Here is an 18,183-nt window from a genome sequence, read left to right as displayed (position 1 = left end):
CAGCCCAATGTTGCACCTGCCATTAAGGGCTTAACAAACAGCTTTGGAAAATCATCTTGATTTTAGTTGGTTGAGTACTGCATATTCAGAATATTGTTTCCCAAAGTAACAGTATAAGAACTTGGAAGGAAGGAGAAGGGGAAAGAGGGGAGGCAGAAAAGGATGGGAGAGAACAGGGTCAGTGGTGGGCCTCACGGCCAGGAGGAGCTTCAGGTCCCAGCTGCTGGGCTAGGGAGGTGGGCTGAGTCCTGGGATTTTAGGGGCCAGGAAAAGATGGAGCTTTATCCCTTACGGTTGAGAAGGTTACCCAGAGCAGGGGGCAGCACTGTGTTATCATCTGCTTGTCTTCCCCTTGTGCAACTCTGCTTTGACATCTCTTTCATCCTTAGAGGTGACACTGTCCCCCTTCTTCCCCAGCACACACACACACACACACACACACACTTTCTCCTTCTCTCTCAAACACACACACACACATATCTCCTCCTCAAGGTTCCACTTATTCAGAGTATAAGGGAGCTGACCCTCCAAATTGGATCCCACCTGAAACCAAATCGTGTTCATTTCAAGGTTTCTGATGCCTGATCACCTGATTGACCACTCTGTCTTTGGTGTCAGTAACTTCAGGTAATAGCTCAGAGAGGGGAGAGAGTGTGGGATTGGGGAGCAGGCCTCACCTTTGGCTTTGAAATCATAGTCTGCCTAAGGTGGTGAGGGGATAAACACACTGTGGGGGGTGTAGGGTGCCCAGCAAGGCTGTCACCCAGCCCCCTGATCCTCTCTCTTGGTTTCCATGTCCACAAGTGCAGGGGGTCCTGTTGGGGGCCAGAGTGAGGTACTCCGCCCATGGCAAAGGTCATGAGGAAGGAGGCTCGACATACGCAAAGGCGGGATCGAGCCTCAGGAGTCCCCCTGGAAATCCCCGAGCGTCTACCCCCATAACCAGAGCCTGCCTACTTTACTACTTTGTGCTCTTACCTACACCTCTGACTTTACGGGGGGCTGTCCCCCACCACCTCTTTCGGAGAAGGAGTTAACCTAGAGCTCCAGTCAATAAAAACTCTTGGGTGTGACAAGAGTGTTTTAACCTACAAACTCCTCTGAAGGTTCTCTAGCCTGCCTGACAGGCTCGTCCGGCCACATGTGATTGCTCACAGCCTCCCAACCGTGAGAGGCACGAGATGCTTTAAACCTTCTAAAAACAGGTTCCTTAGAAAAGTTAGAAAACTATTAGTATAAGTATAATGGGCTAATTAGAAATTGTGTTGGTGAAGGGTTTTTCATTTGTTGAGCCAATGTTTGTTGCTAAGTCTCCACATCCCCTGCCCTTACACACATTAATGAATATGTAGAAGAAATAAGTATTAACCTTTGATATTAATCACGTTAGACCTTAGGCTAAGTAAATTCTTTCCTTAACTAAAATCCACTACACCCTCACCCTGTAGGAATGTAACTTTATTTGGGTGGCGTCTGTTTTGAGAATAATCAGCCCTGGAGAAATAAGTGTCCTGATTGACTGACCGCTGTCACAAGGAGAGGGTCGTAAATTGTCAGCAGGCCCCCCTGGCCAGAAGATGATGTAACACCCCTAAGACCTCTGTATACATTTGTATGAAGCACCTGACTTTGATAAAAGTCAGGACTGCTGTCCCCACGTGACTTTTGTATAACATCTTAGTGTATAAAAACAGACTCTGGAAAATAAAGAATTGGGATCAGTTTCTCGAAATACTGGTCTCCCCATGTCGCTCTCTCTCTCACTCTGGCTGAGTCTCCATCTGGAGCGCGGAACCCACCATGCTTACTAATTATGCCTGGGCTTCTAAGATCCGACCGGGGAGGCCTCAGTGTCTCCTCTCCTTCGGGAGAACGGAAGGACGCCTGCGGCCTACGTAAGTGGTGCAAACTTCTTGTCTTGAAGTTTTATTGGTCTCCCGCGTAAACCAAGCTACTCAGCCTCTTTTCTCCACTGAATTTTCCTACTGAGCTATCCTTATTCTATTACTCTTTATATCTTTAATTAATATCTAATTGAAGCTGTTGTATCCTGATCCTCGCCTACGCCGTCTCTCCTTCGAATACCCTGGATCAGCCGGGGCTGGTCCCCGGCAGGTGGCGCCCGAGACAGGGACTTTCGAAGGTAAGCTCCCCAAAGCAATCAGAGCCATCAGCCCTATTGCTCCCCGTTCTCGGAACAACTGGGTCACCAGCCCTCTTGTTCCCCCACGGAGCAGTTTGGGTCACCAGCCCTACTGCTCCTCCCTCGGAACAGTTTGGGCCATCAGCCTACTGTTCCTCCCCCGGAACAATCTGGGTCATCAGCCCTATTGTTCTTCCAGTGTTCGGGACGGCTAGGACCCCACTCGAGGGTGCCGCGGACCCCCCTGTAGGATAGACAGGGCGAGAGGAGCGGGAAGTGTTGAAAGTGTTAAAGAGTTAGAGTTAGAAAAAATGGTTTCTGAAGTTAAAAGGCCAAAGAAAAGCCTGATCTTTTGAAAGCTAAAAGCTTTATCTTCTATTATATTTAACTTTCTGACATGGATAACACTGAAACTAAGAATGGCAACTCTTTATACAAGTAATCTGAAACTGTTAAAGAAGCTACTGTTAATTTAGATACTTGGGTGAAGGTGAAAAAAACAACTAAACACTTATCCTATAAATATGATTAAAAATGTTCTGGACCCTCGTCATGAGGCTGTGGGGTGACCTATGGGAGAGGCTATAGCGGTGGATGGTAGTGGGTCTCCACCTTCTGCACAGATCATATTTTCTGCCATTGACAAGGAAGAGGAGGGACACTGTGCTCTACCTCCCGAGGAGTGAGAGGGCTTACAGGACGCTGCGGCCGGGCGCCCTGGAGAGCCCCCTCCCCCCCTACACAAACCTTTAAAAATTTATCCAACAATTTCTGATTTAAGGCGACTACTCCACCTCCGCTTGCACCTCCCAGGGCTTAAAAATTCCCCAGTTTACCTCCAAAGCCTCCCAGAGCATTGCCTAAGGTTGAAAAAGATAAAAAAGTTTTCTTTTAAACAAAGGAGCTTTTAAAAAATACACAATATACAGAGCCTGCTCCTTGCAGAAAACCCCCTCTGGGGGGGCCTCATCCAAGCAAAAAAAGAGAGAAAAATAAAAAGAAAAAAGAAAAAAAGTGAAAAAGAAAAAAGGAAAGAAAATAGAGAAAGATCTAAAGATAGAAAAAGAACTAAAGAGTGAAAAGGAGAGAGGAACGGAGGAGGAAGGAATCAGGGAATGCAGCAAGATAGAAAAAGGAAAAAAGGAAGTTAGAAAAAGAGATACAGAGAGAAAGAGAGGGAGGAGGAAAGAAAAAGTTAGAGAGAAAGAGGGTAAAGGAAAAGAAACGAAAGAAAGAGAAGGTAGTAAGAAGGAAGAAGGGAGAATGAAAGAGGGAAACAAGAAGGAAATGATAGAAAGTAAAAGAGAAGAGAAGAGGAAGGAAAAAAGATAGAGTGAGGGAAAGAAAACTTGAGAAAGATTTAAAGAGAAGAAGGAAGAAAAAATCAGCAGAGGAGAGAGGAGAGGACTTACAGGACACTGTGGCCAGACGCCCTGGCGAGCTACCTCCCCCTCTGCGCAAACTTTTAAAAAAAACTTATCCACCACTTTCTGATTTGGGGCGATAGCCGCCGCCTCCGTTTGCGCCTTCCAGGGCCCAAGAGTTCCCCACTTTGCCCCCAAAGCCTCTCAAAGTGTTGCCTAAGCCTGAAAAAGATAAAAAGTTTTTTAAACAGTGGAGCTTTTAAAACAGACTGCATGCACAATATGCTCCTTGGAGAAAACCCCCTCAGGGGGGTCCCACCCAGGCTAAGAGAAAAGCCAAACGGTAAGGGGATTTAGCAACAATATTAACCCTTGACGAGGTTACTCCAATTCCAACGGGAGTGGCTGGCCCCCTACCTGAGGGCATTGTAGGACTTGTGCTAGGGCGTAGCTCGCTTTCTTAAAAAAAAAAAAGAAAGAAAGAAAAAAAATAAATAAATAAAAAGAAAAAGAAAATTTCGGTGGTGCATGGTGTAGTAGATTCTGATTATATTGAGAAATTAAAGTTTTGACCTCACCGCCTACTAAAACTGTGCAAATTAATAAAGGTCAAAGAGTAACACAGCTATCAGACAGGAAAAAACCTTGACTTCTCAAGCTAAGAGCCACAGAGCATTTAGATTTAGTGATCTAGCTTTTTGGGTGCAGGGAATTACAGCTCCAAGGCCTTTAAAAGATCTTTTAATTCAAGAAAATAAAATGTCAGGGCTATTAGACACAAGAACAGACGTCTCTTAACATTGCTGGAAAAGACTGGCCTAGTTCCTGGCCCACGTATAATACTGAAAATGAGTTGGTGGGATTAGAGAAAGTGTTATGCGGGGTGAGAATGTTGTAAAAAAAAAAAAAAAAAAAAGGTGAGGGAGAGTTTAAAACCTTGAAGAGTAGTGAGTTTCCTGTTGCTGGAAGTATTCAAGCAAAGATTAGATGGTTGCTTGTCATCTAAAAAGCTATAGACCAGATTTGGTTTACAAAACTAACTGGAGAAGCTTATAAACATGTTGTGCAACACCTCTTTACTTGCTTCTCATATTTAGGTGTGCCAAAAGTTTTAAAAACTGATAATGCCCCTTTGAAGCTGTGGAGAGATTGTTTACTAACTTTAAATGATTTCCAAAAATTATTAGGGGACATTAATTGGATACGCCCTCATTTAAAACTGACTACTGCAGATTTAAAGCCTTTATTTGATTGCTTAAAAATTGATCCTAATTCCAGTTCTAAGAGAAAGTTGACTAATGAGACAGAGTTAGCTCTTGTTGAAGTGTATGAGACTTTAAATGATCAGTTAATTAAGATTAATATTACCAAAAGATGAGATTAAATTATTCTTGCCATAAAACATACACCTACAGGATGCTTGTGACAAAAAGGCCCATTGGTTCCATCTACCAGTGACCCCAAGAAAAATAGTTTTATCTTATCCCAGCTTGGTGGCACAATTAATTATAAAAGGAGGAAAAAGGAAGTGTGGAACTTTTTAGAAAAGAAGTAGCAAATATAGTAATTCCATTCAATAAGGATCAACTGCAAGTCTTTTACAAAATAGTGATGATTGGCAAGTTGCCCTGATAGATTTCAGGGATCAAATTTTGTTTCATTTGCCCTCAAGCCCCTACAGTAGTTAAAAGTTCAAAAATGTTAGATTGGCAGTTTGAGGGTACCTGTGGAACTTTCCAACCCTACGTAGTTCCTACGCTCCCCTTTACCCTATGGGGGAGGGACGTGCTATCTCAAATAGGAGGTACTCAGAGAAGGGTTTTCTCAATTTCTTAGTTATCAACAGGCGGTACAATTAATAATACTGTGTATATTATTGTAAATACATAATATAAATATATTTGCCTAATTGCAGTTCACCTAATTAGGTATGGGTATAAATAAAATATAATAGAGGTATACCTAATTCTATTTATGGATCTATACTTAATTAATTTGTATATAAATTAGTATGTATACTGTATATGCATATTATATATATACTGTATAATCAAATATATATTGCAGTAATATAATGTGTGTGGCTGATATTAATTGGTATGGTTTGATGTGCTGTGATGATATATGTTCTATATACTGTATAATTATATATGTGTGACATGCATTATTACAGTACATTGGTTTGTGTTGGCTGGTATTAGCTGTGTACGTGTTGTATTGCTGTAATATACATTAATTAACATATTAATTATAAAGATTAATTCAAGTATATTATGTCAATAAGCTTATACTTGTTGCCATGTATAAATACATATATAAATACATTTTGCATTTAGATATATTTGTTTACCAAAATGAGATAAGGAGGTTATACATTTATTATTTAAATTTATACACAGACCTAAACTAAACATTAGACCTAAATTAACATATCCCAAAATTTATGCTGTTAAAATGTAAATTTAAAAAATTTTAAAAATTAAATTGACAACTGCTTGACAATTCTTTTACCATAAAACCCCCATAGGTGTAATTGGGGTAGCCAGACAAAAAATTGGTTTTATAGCAAAACGGCCCTCTAGAGTGGGTCCATCTTCCCGCTCAAACTAAAAAAGTAATAGCTTCTTATCCAGGATTGATAGCTACTTTGATATTAAAGGAAAAAAGCAGAGCATTAAATTATTTGGTAAAGAGCCATCAGAAATTGTAATTCCATATAAGAAAGAACAACTTGATGCTCTTCTAATGTTTGATGAGGACTGGCAGATTGCCATAGGAAATAATTGTGGTCAAAATTTTTGCATCATTTACCCTCGCATGTTTTGCTGAATTTTATATCCAGACATCCAGTTATTTTTCCTGTCAGATGTAAACAATCTCCTATTCCAAATGCTCAAATAGTTTTTACTGATGGGTCAGCAGACGGTAAAGCCTCCATAGTTACTAAAAATCACCAAAAGGTTTTAGAAACATGGGAAACTTCAAACAGCATAGAGGCTTTTGCTATGTTTGCAGATGAAGAATTTAACCTTTATTCTGATTCTCAGTATATTGTCAGGTTGTTTCCACACATTGAAACTGTGGTTTTTGTCTGAAAATAAAACTACCATATTTCATTTGTTAACTAAATTACAGCAACAAATTTGGAAAAGAAATAAAATATTTTTCACTGGACACATTCAGGCTTATTCCGGATTGCCCGGCCCTTTAAATGCCTTTAATGATTTGGCTGACTTAACCAGAAATACAGTGGCTACTGTGATTGAGGAGGCCAGAGCCTCTCACTCACTTCATCATCAATATGCTACTGCCTTAAGATATCAATTCCAAATTCCCAGAGAAACTGCTAGGGAGATTGTGCATTCTTGCTTATATTGCCCCACTGTTTATAATATAGTCTACCTACAGGAGTTAATCCTCATGGTCTCAAACCTAACGTACTCTGGCAGATGGATGTAACTCATGTCTCTTCATTTGGAAAACTGTCCTTTGTTATACCTTTTCTCATGTCATTATTGCAACTTCTCGTACCGGAGAGGCAGTTAAAGGTGTTATACAACATCTCTTTACTTGTTTTTCATATTTGGGCCTACCAAAAGCTCTGAAAACTGACAATGCTCCTGCTTACATTTCTAAGTCTTTTCAGGAATTTTGTTTACAGTTTCAAATTAAACACAATACAGGCATCCCTTACAATCCCCGGGGACAAGCCATTGTGGAAAGAGCACATCAAACATTAAAGCTTCAAATTCAAAAATTAAAAGAAGGGGAGTTTAAGTATAGCTCTCCCCATCAAATCTTGCAACTTGCTCTTTTTGTAATAAATATTGTAAATGCCGATTCGGCCGGAACTACTGCAGTGCTTCGCCATTGGTGCCCGGAACAACAAATACAAAGCCGTTGGTAAAATGGAAGGACCTCCTCTCAGGACAGTGGAAGGGTCCTGACCCATTATTAACTAGCGGTCGAGGATGTGCTTGTATTTTTCCACAGGATGCAAATTCTCCAATTTAGATCCGGGACAGGTTGATTCTCCATGTTGCAGACCCCCAGACATCCAGTTCCCCCATTGCTTCGATCACAAAAGAGGAGCCCGCCGGCAGGGGAGACAAGATAAACATCGAGATCCCGGCGAGACTGACAGGGCTGCTGCAGCGTGAACTCCAACCAGAAAATAATTCTACTTATTCTGTTTTAGCTTATCCACCCTTGCCTTATGTTTTCCTTTTTACTAATGACTCCAACAAACTTAATGTAGGCATGAATTATTCAGGTGGACCTAACGTAGTGACTTGTGAACAATGTATGCTTTCATCTTGTTTAAACCCTCAATGTAATGTTTGCTCCTTTGTGGTGTTACAATGCCCATCCTATCTTATGGTGCCTATATGATAGCTATGGTCTTACTGTGTTACAACAACTGCAGGATTTAATGCGATCGCGATGGTTTGTGGTCTTACTTATTTTAGGAATATCAGCTTTAATAGCAGCAATTAGTTCTGTTACTGCGGCAGCAATATCATTGACTCAACAAGTGCATACTGCGCAATATGTTGATACCATGTCTAAAAATGTTTATTTAACTCTAGCAACACAGGAAGCTATAGATAGGAAATTAGAGATGAGAGTAGACGCCTTAGAAGAAGCAGTTATGCATATTGTGACTGAGTTACAGGCTTTAAAGGTGAAGATGGCTTTGACATGCCACACTGATTACAGGTGGATATGCATGACATCTTTGAAGGTAAACGAGACAGATTATGAATGGGAAAAGATTAAAAATATCTCAGGTGTTTGGAACAGTTCTGATATTGGCCTGGACTTAGGGAAACTTCATAATCAAATACAGACCTTGGAACACTCTCAACTGGATTTTACCGCCACTGGAGCAGCTAATGACTTTTTTCACACCTTCTCTAACTTTATTTCTGGAAAAAATAATCTGTCTAATATCCCTAGTCTCTAATTCTACTTCTCATAATCATTCTTCCTTGTATTGTCAGGATTCTCCGGCAGAGCATTCAGAGGCTCGCGACTGAGCTGCATCTGGCTGTTTTAAGAAATAAAAAAGGGGGAGATGTTGGGGGCCAGAGTGAGGTACTCCGCCCATGGCAAAGGTCATGAGGAAGGAGGCTCGACATACGCAAAGGCGGGATCGAGCCTCAGGAGTCCCCCTGGAAATCCCCGAGCGTCTACCCCCATAACCAGAGCCTGCCTACTTTACTACTTTGTGCTCTTACCTACACCTCTGACTTTACGGGGGGCTGTCCCCCACCACCTCTTTCGGAGAAGGAGTTAACCTAGAGCTCCAGTCAATAAAAACTCTTGGGTGTGACAAGAGTGTTTTAACCTACAAACTCCTCTGAAGGTTCTCTAGCCTGCCTGACAGGCTCGTCCGGCCACATGTGATTGCTCACAGCCTCCCAACCGTGAGAGGCACGAGATGCTTTAAACCTTCTAAAAACAGGTTCCTTAGAAAAGTTAGAAAACTATTAGTATAAGTATAATGGGCTAATTAGAAATTGTGTTGGTGAAGGGTTTTTCATTTGTTGAGCCAATGTTTGTTGCTAAGTCTCCACATCCCCTGCCCTTACACACATTAATGAATATGTAGAAGAAATAAGTATTAACCTTTGATATTAATCACGTTAGACCTTAGGCTAAGTAAATTCTTTCCTTAACTAAAATCCACTACACCCTCACCCTGTAGGAATGTAACTTTATTTGGGTGGCGTCTGTTTTGAGAATAATCAGCCCTGGAGAAATAAGTGTCCTGATTCACTGACCGCTGTCACAAGGAGAGGGTCGTAAATTGTCAGCAGGCCCCCCTGGCCAGAAGATGATGTAACACCCCTAAGACCTCTGTATACATTTGTATGAAGCACCTGACTTTGATAAAAGTCAGGACTGCTGTCCCCACGTGACTTTTGTATAACATCTTAGTGTATAAAAACAGACTCTGGAAAATAAAGAATTGGGATCAGTTTCTCGAAATACTGGTCTCCCCATGTCGCGCTCTCTCTCACTCTGGCTGAGTCTCCATCTGGAGCGCGGAACCCACCATGCTTACTAATTATGCCTGGGCTTCTAAGATCCGACCGGGGAGGCCTCAGTGTCTCCTCTCCTTCGGGAGAACGGAAGGACGCCTGCGGCCTACATAAGTGGTGCTAACTTCTTGTCTTGAAGTTTTATTGGTCTCCCGCGTAAACCAAGCTACTCAGCCTCTTTTCTCCACTGAATTTTCCTACTGAGCTATCCTTATTCTATTACTCTTTATATCTTTAATTAATATCTAATTGAAGCTATTGTATCCTGATCCTCGCCTACGCCGTCTCTCCTTCGAATACCCTGGATCAGCCGGGGCTGGTCCCCGGCAGGTGGCGCCCGAGACAGGGACTTTCGAAGGTAAGCTCCCCAAAGCAATCAGAGCCATCAGCCCTATTGCTCCCTGTTCTCGGAACAACTGGGTCACCAGCCCTCTTGTTCCCCCATGGAGCAGTTTGGGTCACCAGCCCTACTGCTCCTCCCTCGGAACAGTTCGGGCCATCAGCCTACTGTTCCTCCCCCGGAACAATCTGGGTCACCAGCCCTATTGTTCTTCCAATGCTCGGGACGGCTAGGACCCCACTCGAGGGTGCCGCGGACCCCCCTGTAGGATAGACAGGGCGAGAGGAGCGGGAAGTGTTGAAAGTGTTAAAGAGTTAGAGTTAGAGAGAAAAAACGGTTTCTGAAGTTAAAAGGCCAAAGAAAAGCCTGATCTTTTGAAAGCTAAAAGCTTTATCTTCTATTATATTTAACTTTCTGACATGGATAACACTGAAACTAAGAATGGCAACTCTTTATACAAGTAATCTGAAACTGTTAAAGAAGCTACTGTTAATTTAGATACTTGGGTGAAGGTGAAAAAAACAACTAAACACTTATCCTATAAATATGATTAAAAATGTTCTGGACCCTCGTCATGAGGCTGTGGGGTGACCTATGGGAGAGGCTATAGCGGTGGATGGTAGTGGGTCTCCACCTTCTGCACAGATCATATTTTCTGCCATTGACAAGGAAGAGGAGGGACACTGTGCTCTACCTCCCGAGGAGTGAGAGGGCTTACAGGACGCTGCGGCCGGGCGCCCTGGAGAGCCCCCTCCCCCCCTACACAAACCTTTAAAAATTTATCCAACAATTTCTGATTTAAGGCGACTACTCCACCTCCGCTTGCACCTCCCAGGGCTTAAAAATTCCCCAGTTTACCTCCAAAGCCTCCCAGAGCATTGCCTAAGGTTGAAAAAGATAAAAAAGTTTTCTTTTAAACAAAGGAGCTTTTAAAAAATACACAATATACAGAGCCTGCTCCTTGCAGAAAACCCCCTCTGGGGGGGCCTCATCCAAGCAAAAAAAGAGAGAAAAATAAAAAGAAAAAAGAAAAAAAGTGAAAAAGAAAAAAGGAAAGAAAATAGAGAAAGATCTAAAGATAGAAAAAGAACTAAAGAGTGAAAAGGAGAGAGGAACGGAGGAGGAAGGAATCAGGGAATGCAGCAAGATAGAAAAAGGAAAAAAGGAAGTTAGAAAAAGAGATACAGAGAGAAAGAGAGGGAGGAGGAAAGAAAAAGTTAGAGAGAAAGAGGGTAAAGGAAAAGAAACGAAAGAAAGAGAAGGTAGTAAGAAGGAAGAAGGGAGAATGAAAGAGGGAAACAAGAAGGAAATGATAGAAAGTAAAAGAGAAGAGAAGAGGAAGGAAAAAAGATAGAGTGAGGGAAAGAAAACTTGAGAAAGATTTAAAGAGAAGAAGGAAGAAAAAATCAGCAGAGGAGAGAGGAGAGGACTTACAGGACACTGTGGCCAGACGCCCTGGCGAGCTACCTCCCCCTCTGCGCAAACTTTTAAAAAAAACTTATCCACCACTTTCTGATTTGGGGCGATAGCCGCCGCCTCCGTTTGCGCCTTCCAGGGCCCAAGAGTTCCCCACTTTGCCCCCAAAGCCTCTCAAAGTGTTGCCTAAGCCTGAAAAAGATAAAAAGTTTTTTAAACAGTGGAGCTTTTAAAACAGACTGCATGCACAATATGCTCCTTGGAGAAAACCCCCTCAGGGGGGTCCCACCCAGGCTAAGAGAAAAGCCAAACGGTAAGGGGATTTAGCAACAATATTAACCCTTGACGAGGTTACTCCAATTCCAACGGGAGTGGCTGGCCCCCTACCTGAGGGCATTGTAGGACTTGTGCTAGGGCGTAGCTCGCTTTCTTAAAAAAAAAAAAGAAAGAAAGAAAAAAAATAAATAAATAAAAAGAAAAAGAAAATTTCGGTGGTGCATGGTGTAGTAGATTCTGATTATATTGAGAAATTAAAGTTTTGACCTCACCGCCTACTAAAACTGTGCAAATTAATAAAGGTCAAAGAGTAACACAGCTATCAGACAGGAAAAAACCTTGACTTCTCAAGCTAAGAGCCACAGAGCATTTAGATTTAGTGATCTAGCTTTTTGGGTGCAGGGAATTACAGCTCCAAGGCCTTTAAAAGATCTTTTAATTCAAGAAAATAAAATGTCAGGGCTATTAGACACAAGAACAGACGTCTCTTAACATTGCTGGAAAAGACTGGCCTAGTTCCTGGCCCACGTATAATACTGAAAATGAGTTGGTGGGATTAGAGAAAGTGTTATGCGGGGTGAGAATGTTGTAAAAAAAAAAAAAAAAAAAAGGTGAGGGAGAGTTTAAAACCTTGAAGAGTAGTGAGTTTCCTGTTGCTGGAAGTATTCAAGCAAAGATTAGATGGTTGCTTGTCATCTAAAAAGCTATAGACCAGATTTGGTTTACAAAACTAACTGGAGAAGCTTATAAACATGTTGTGCAACACCTCTTTACTTGCTTCTCATATTTAGGTGTGCCAAAAGTTTTAAAAACTGATAATGCCCCTTTGAAGCTGTGGAGAGATTGTTTACTAACTTTAAATGATTTCCAAAAATTATTAGGGGACATTAATTGGATACGCCCTCATTTAAAACTGACTACTGCAGATTTAAAGCCTTTATTTGATTGCTTAAAAATTGATCCTAATTCCAGTTCTAAGAGAAAGTTGACTAATGAGACAGAGTTAGCTCTTGTTGAAGTGTATGAGACTTTAAATGATCAGTTAATTAAGATTAATATTACCAAAAGATGAGATTAAATTATTCTTGCCATAAAACATACACCTACAGGATGCTTGTGACAAAAAGGCCCATTGGTTCCATCTACCAGTGACCCCAAGAAAAATAGTTTTATCTTATCCCAGCTTGGTGGCACAATTAATTATAAAAGGAGGAAAAAGGAAGTGTGGAACTTTTTAGAAAAGAAGTAGCAAATATAGTAATTCCATTCAATAAGGATCAACTGCAAGTCTTTTACAAAATAGTGATGATTGGCAAGTTGCCCTGATAGATTTCAGGGATCAAATTTTGTTTCATTTGCCCTCAAGCCCCTACAGTAGTTAAAAGTTCAAAAATGTTAGATTGGCAGTTTGAGGGTACCTGTGGAACTTTCCAACCCTACGTAGTTCCTACGCTCCCCTTTACCCTATGGGGGAGGGACGTGCTATCTCAAATAGGAGGTACTCAGAGAAGGGTTTTCTCAATTTCTTAGTTATCAACAGGCGGTACAATTAATAATACTGTGTATATTATTGTAAATACATAATATAAATATATTTGCCTAATTGCAGTTCACCTAATTAGGTATGGGTATAAATAAAATATAATAGAGGTATACCTAATTCTATTTATGGATCTATACTTAATTAATTTGTATATAAATTAGTATGTATACTGTATATGCATATTATATATATACTGTATAATCAAATATATATTGCAGTAATATAATGTGTGTGGCTGATATTAATTGGTATGGTTTGATGTGCTGTGATGATATATGTTCTATATACTGTATAATTATATATGTGTGACATGCATTATTACAGTACATTGGTTTGTGTTGGCTGGTATTAGCTGTGTACGTGTTGTATTGCTGTAATATACATTAATTAACATATTAATTATAAAGATTAATTCAAGTATATTATGTCAATAAGCTTATACTTGTTGCCATGTATAAATACATATATAAATACATTTTGCATTTAGATATATTTGTTTACCAAAATGAGATAAGGAGGTTATACATTTATTATTTAAATTTATACACAGACCTAAACTAAACATTAGACCTAAATTAACATATCCCAAAATTTATGCTGTTAAAATGTAAATTTAAAAAATTTTAAAAATTAAATTGACAACTGCTTGACAATTCTTTTACCATAAAACCCCCATAGGTGTAATTGGGGTAGCCAGACAAAAAATTGGTTTTATAGCAAAACGGCCCTCTAGAGTGGGTCCATCTTCCCGCTCAAACTAAAAAAGTAATAGCTTCTTATCCAGGATTGATAGCTACTTTGATATTAAAGGAAAAAAGCAGAGCATTAAATTATTTGGTAAAGAGCCATCAGAAATTGTAATTCCATATAAGAAAGAACAACTTGATGCTCTTCTAATGTTTGATGAGGACTGGCAGATTGCCATAGGAAATAATTGTGGTCAAAATTTTTGCATCATTTACCCTCGCATGTTTTGCTGAATTTTATATCCAGACATCCAGTTATTTTTCCTGTCAGATGTAAACAATCTCCTATTCCAAATGCTCAAATAGTTTTTACTGATGGGTCAGCAGACGGTAAAGCCTCCATAGTTACTAAAAATCACCAAAAGGTTTTAGAAACATGGGAAACTTCAAACAGCATAGAGGCTTTTGCTATGTTTGCAGATGAAGAATTTAACCTTTATTCTGATTCTCAGTATATTGTCAGGTTGTTTCCACACATTGAAACTGTGGTTTTTGTCTGAAAATAAAACTACCATATTTCATTTGTTAACTAAATTACAGCAACAAATTTGGAAAAGAAATAAAATATTTTTCACTGGACACATTCAGGCTTATTCCGGATTGCCCGGCCCTTTAAATGCCTTTAATGATTTGGCTGACTTAACCAGAAATACAGTGGCTACTGTGATTGAGGAGGCCAGAGCCTCTCACTCACTTCATCATCAATATGCTACTGCCTTAAGATATCAATTCCAAATTCCCAGAGAAACTGCTAGGGAGATTGTGCATTCTTGCTTATATTGCCCCACTGTTTATAATATAGTCTACCTACAGGAGTTAATCCTCATGGTCTCAAACCTAACGTACTCTGGCAGATGGATGTAACTCATGTCTCTTCATTTGGAAAACTGTCCTTTGTTATACCTTTTCTCATGTCATTATTGCAACTTCTCGTACCGGAGAGGCAGTTAAAGGTGTTATACAACATCTCTTTACTTGTTTTTCATATTTGGGCCTACCAAAAGCTCTGAAAACTGACAATGCTCCTGCTTACATTTCTAAGTCTTTTCAGGAATTTTGTTTACAGTTTCAAATTAAACACAATACAGGCATCCCTTACAATCCCCGGGGACAAGCCATTGTGGAAAGAGCACATCAAACATTAAAGCTTCAAATTCAAAAATTAAAAGAAGGGGAGTTTAAGTATAGCTCTCCCCATCAAATCTTGCAACTTGCTCTTTTTGTAATAAATATTGTAAATGCCGATTCGGCCGGAACTACTGCAGTGCTTCGCCATTGGTGCCCGGAACAACAAATACAAAGCCGTTGGTAAAATGGAAGGACCTCCTCTCAGGACAGTGGAAGGGTCCTGACCCATTATTAACTAGCGGTCGAGGATGTGCTTGTATTTTTCCACAGGATGCAAATTCTCCAATTTAGATCCGGGACAGGTTGATTCTCCATGTTGCAGACCCCCAGACATCCAGTTCCCCCATTGCTTCGATCACAAAAGAGGAGCCCGCCGGCAGGGGAGACAAGATAAACATCGAGATCCCGGCGAGACTGACAGGGCTGCTGCAGCGTGAACTCCAACCAGAAAATAATTCTACTTATTCTGTTTTAGCTTATCCACCCTTGCCTTATGTTTTCCTTTTTACTAATGACTCCAACAAACTTAATGTAGGCATGAATTATTCAGGTGGACCTAACGTAGTGACTTGTGAACAATGTATGCTTTCATCTTGTTTAAACCCTCAATGTAATGTTTGCTCCTTTGTGGTGTTACAATGCCCATCCTATCTTATGGTGCCTATATGATAGCTATGGTCTTACTGTGTTACAACAACTGCAGGATTTAATGCGATCGCGATGGTTTGTGGTCTTACTTATTTTAGGAATATCAGCTTTAATAGCAGCAATTAGTTCTGTTACTGCGGCAGCAATATCATTGACTCAACAAGTGCATACTGCGCAATATGTTGATACCATGTCTAAAAATGTTTATTTAACTCTAGCAACACAGGAAGCTATAGATAGGAAATTAGAGATGAGAGTAGACGCCTTAGAAGAAGCAGTTATGCATATTGTGACTGAGTTACAGGCTTTAAAGGTGAAGATGGCTTTGACATGCCACACTGATTACAGGTGGATATGCATGACATCTTTGAAGGTAAACGAGACAGATTATGAATGGGAAAAGATTAAAAATATCTCAGGTGTTTGGAACAGTTCTGATATTGGCCTGGACTTAGGGAAACTTCATAATCAAATACAGACCTTGGAACACTCTCAACTGGATTTTACCGCCACTGGAGCAGCTAATGACTTTTTTCACACCTTCTCTAACTTTATTTCTGGAAAAAATAATCTGTCTAATATCCCTAGTCTCTAATTCTACTTCTCATAATCATTCTTCCTTGTATTGTCAGGATTCTCCGGCAGAGCATTCAGAGGCTCGCGACTGAGCTGCATCTGGCTGTTTTAAGAAATAAAAAAGGGGGAGATGTTGGGGGCCAGAGTGAGGTACTCCGCCCATGGCAAAGGTCATGAGGAAGGAGGCTCGACATACGCAAAGGCGGGATCGAGCCTCAGGAGTCCCCCTGGAAATCCCCGAGCGTCTACCCCCATAACCAGAGCCTGCCTACTTTACTACTTTGTGCTCTTACCTACACCTCTGACTTTACGGGGGGCTGTCCCCCACCACCTCTTTCGGAGAAGGAGTTAACCTAGAGCTCCAGTCAATAAAAACTCTTGGGTGTGACAAGAGTGTTTTAACCTACAAACTCCTCTGAAGGTTCTCTAGCCTGCCTGACAGGCTCGTCCGGCCACATGTGATTGCTCACAGCCTCCCAACCGTGAGAGGCACGAGATGCTTTAAACCTTCTAAAAACAGGTTCCTTAGAAAAGTTAGAAAACTATTAGTATAAGTATAATGGGCTAATTAGAAATTGTGTTGGTGAAGGGTTTTTCATTTGTTGAGCCAATGTTTGTTGCTAAGTCTCCACATCCCCTGCCCTTACACACATTAATGAATATGTAGAAGAAATAAGTATTAACCTTTGATATTAATCACGTTAGACCTTAGGCTAAGTAAATTCTTTCCTTAACTAAAATCCACTACACCCTCACCCTGTAGGAATGTAACTTTATTTGGGTGGCGTCTGTTTTGAGAATAATCAGCCCTGGAGAAATAAGTGTCCTGATTCACTGACCGCTGTCACAAGGAGAGGGTCGTAAATTGTCAGCAGGCCCCCCTGGCCAGAAGATGATGTAACACCCCTAAGACCTCTGTATACATTTGTATGAAGCACCTGACTTTGATAAAAGTCAGGACTGCTGTCCCCACGTGACTTTTGTATAACATCTTAGTGTATAAAAACAGACTCTGGAAAATAAAGAATTGGGATCAGTTTCTCGAAATACTGGTCTCCCCATGTCGCTCTCTCTCTCACTCTGGCTGAGTCTCCATCTGGAGCGCGGAACCCACCATGCTTACTAATTATGCCTGGGCTTCTAAGATCCGACCGGGGAGGCCTCAGTGTCTCCTCTCCTTCGGGAGAACGGAAGGACACCTGCGGCCTACGTAAGTGGTGCAAACTTCTTGTCTTGAAGTTTTATTGGTCTCCCGCGTAAACCAAGCTACTCAGCCTCTTTTCTCCACTGAATTTTCCTACTGAGCTATCCTTATTCTATTACTCTTTATATCTTTAATTAATATCTAATTGAAGCTATTGTATCCTGATCCTCGCCTACGCCGTCTCTCCTTCGAATACCCTGGATCAGCCGGGGCTGGTCCCCGGCAGGGTCCTAGGCCTGTTTTCACAAACCTCTTGTATTAGCCAGGATCACGTAAGGGACACATGGCGTGCTTGGAAGGTCTAACTGGGGAGAGTTATTGAAGGGGCCACTTACTCAAGGGAGCCCCCAGAGGAGGTGATGCTCCCCAGAACTGGCAATGGTGGTACCTATTATTGTCCCCAGGCTTGATGAAGCTGGGGTGGGGCAATGTTACTGAACCCATGAGATGGAAACTGTGGCCATAATGGGATGCAGCCGCTGCCGACTCTGTGGCTGGGCAGGGAGGAGTGGAAGGTTGAGCCTCTTGTTTCTTTTTCTTCCTGTCCTTTCAGTTCAGTTCAGTTCAGTCACTTCGTCGTGTGTGACACTTTGTGACCCCATGAACTGCAGCATGCCAGGCTTCCAGGTCCATCACCAACTCCTGGAGCTTACTCAGACTCATGTCCACTGAGTTAGTGATGCCATCTAACCATCTCATCCTCTGTCGACCCCTTCTCCTCCTTCCTTCAATCTTTCCTAACATCAGGGTCT

The 18,183-nt window shown here is 41.1% G+C and overlaps 1 long non-coding RNA gene across 2 annotated transcripts; it reads left to right on the top strand.

The window, feature by feature from the left end:
- Window positions 1-312: 312 nt before the first annotated feature.
- On the top strand, window positions 313-9,501 carry LOC147370754 (uncharacterized). Of its 2 annotated transcripts, none has more exons than XR_015166180.1 (2): window positions 313-1,895; window positions 7,553-9,501. It is a non-coding gene; the product is annotated as an uncharacterized LOC147370754 (long non-coding RNA). The 2 variants fall into 2 exon arrangements; XR_015166179.1 differs by having other exon boundaries at window positions 7,501-9,501.
- The last annotated feature ends 8,682 nt before the right edge of the window (window positions 9,502-18,183 follow it).

The sequence above is a fragment of the Bos grunniens genome, chromosome 6 (genome assembly GCF_055505025.1).
Source record: "Bos grunniens cultivar Pamir isolate PY7600 chromosome 6, Bosgru_T2T1.0, whole genome shotgun sequence".
In the NCBI taxonomy this organism is placed as follows: Eukaryota; Metazoa; Chordata; class Mammalia; order Artiodactyla; family Bovidae; genus Bos; species Bos grunniens.
This window is presented reverse-complemented; position numbering and strand designations above follow the sequence as displayed.